Source organism: Tupaia chinensis, unplaced genomic scaffold (assembly GCF_000334495.1).
Source record: "Tupaia chinensis unplaced genomic scaffold, TupChi_1.0 Scaffold000563_1, whole genome shotgun sequence".
Taxonomy (NCBI): domain Eukaryota; kingdom Metazoa; phylum Chordata; class Mammalia; order Scandentia; family Tupaiidae; genus Tupaia; species Tupaia belangeri.
Genome location: NW_006160076.1, coordinates 2,130,368 through 2,132,585, shown reverse-complemented (window position 1 = coordinate 2,132,585; position 2,218 = coordinate 2,130,368). Strand labels below are relative to the sequence as shown.

The following is a 2,218-nucleotide window of genomic DNA, read 5'->3' as shown; positions in this document are numbered from 1 at the left end:
TCAACTGCAGGCTTGTCCCTATGATTAAGTTGGCCATATCTGTGTGTCTGTATTTAATTTTCCTGATACAGCACTCCCTTGAGAACTTATAGATCTGGTCTGGTGCTGGTAAATTCTTTCAGGTTTTGTTTATCTGAGAATGTTCTTGTCTTTTCTTACCACATGAACAATAATCTTGCTGGGCACAGTATTCTTGGTTGAAATTGCCTTTTCCTTAACACTTTGAATATATTTTCCCATTCTTTCCTTGCTCGCATTGTTTCCGATGAGAGGTCTGCTGTTAGCCTGATGGGATATCCTTTGTAGGTAACTTTTGGTTTTTCTCTGACCAGTCTTAGTATCTTGTCTTTGTCTGTGGTTTTGGTCAATCTGGCTATAATGTGTCTTCGAGAAGATCATCTTGGGTTGATTCTATTTGGGATCCTTTGTATTTCTTGAGACTGGATCTTCTAGTGCTTCTCTAGGTTTAGAAAGTTTTCTTGCAGGATTTCATGGAATAGATTATCAATGCCCTTATGAGTTTCTTCGCCTTCTGGGATACTGATTATCCAGATGTTTGGGCGTTTGATGGTATCTAGTATTTCTCATATATTATTCTCATTTTTTGGGACAATTTTCTCAGTCTTCATGGTGCTTTTTTCTAGGCTAGCAATTTTCTCATCTACATCTGAGTTTCTATTTTCTGTATCATCTAGTCTGCTTTGAATACTTTTAAGGGAGGTTTTGACTTCCTGTTTTATAGCCTTCATCTCTAACAGGTCCATTTGATTCTTTTTTAAAGTGTGTAATTCCTTTTTTAGATCTTGCAAGAATTTCCTCACCTCCTGGAACTCGTGAGCTCATTTCTCCTTTCTCTTCTACAGTTCATTGTCTCTCTTCTCTTCCATCTCTGTTAGCTTCACCATTATGAATATTCTAAATTCTTTATCAGACATGTCCATGATTTCCATTGAACTGTCTGTGGATAAAGAGGAGTTATTCTTTTCTCTTGGAGGAGAGGTGTCTTCTTGCTTTCCCATATTTCTTGTGGTCCTGTGGTGAATTCCAGTCATCTGATGGATGGTGTGTTTCTCCCTAAACTTGAATTTCAATCTGAGTGCTCAGGAGCATGCAGAAAGAAGTGATCTGGAATCTCTTTGCCGTTCTGTTTTGAATCCTTTGTGCAGGAGATTCAGTAGATATTGAAGAGCATGTTAACCCTAATAGTATTTGGATGTTCAACTATAGTTCCCTTAGGTCTGCCTAGAATCATAATGAACAGAGATTGATGAGCAGAGAGATGAGATAAAAGAAAAAGAAAAGCAAACAGAGAGAGAAAAAACAACAACAAAGAAACAGAGGAAAAAAGAAGGAAAAAATTTAAAAAACAACTAAAAATTATTTTATTATTTTAAAATAGCAAAAAAATAGAAAACTGTATGGAGATCACTAGTTCTCAGGAGTCATGGAGGAATCTTCTGAAGGCCTGCCCCTTGCCTTTTCTGGGTGGGAGAGGGAGAGGGAGAGGGGATTATTAGCAAGATAAAGGAGGGGCTGAAAGCTGAGAAAATACTTTACCTTAAAATTTTTTACAAAGCAAGGCTAAACGTTCCAGCATGGAGGCTGTGGCCTCAGAGGGTTCGAGGAGATTCGAGCTCCAGCCAGGATGATCGAGGTGGTTTGCAATGACTGTCTGGGGAAGAAGGTACGCGTGAAATCACGGATGACACCATCGGGGACCTTAAGAAGCTGATTGCAGCCCAGACTGGCACCCATTGGAACAAGATCATGCTGAAAAAGTGGTATACGCTTTTCAAGGATCACATGTCTCTGGGAGACTATGAAATCTATGACAGGATGAACCTGGAACTTTATTACCAATAGAGCAGAAACCCTTCTCCCTGCTCCACCCCTCCTCCTCGCCCACCTTCATTCCCCACGCTGGTGTAGATGCTCGTTTTTAAAAACTCACGTTAATAAAAACTCAGATGCTGCAAAAAAAAAAAAAATTACAAAGGAAAAAATTACAAAAATAAAAAAGAAGACAGAGACAGAGTCAGAGAGAGACTGAGACAGAGAAGGCTTGAGGGGCTTCCTACCATTTGAGTTTGTGGACTGGAGGCTGAATTATCTGTAGAATATCTTCATTTCTCTTTTTTCCCTGAAATCACTAGTTTTCAGGAGCCATGGAGGAGTCTTCTTCTCTACAAAGGAAGCATTTAAAATGCAAGTGCTTGAC

At 39.3% G+C, this 2,218-nt stretch overlaps 1 pseudogene; it reads left to right on the top strand.

Annotated features, from left to right (window-relative positions):
• Positions 1–1,645: 1,645 nt before the first annotated feature.
• LOC102502007 (ubiquitin-like protein 5) lies at positions 1,646–1,898 on the top strand (annotated as a pseudogene).
• The last annotated feature ends 320 nt before the right edge of the window (positions 1,899–2,218 follow it).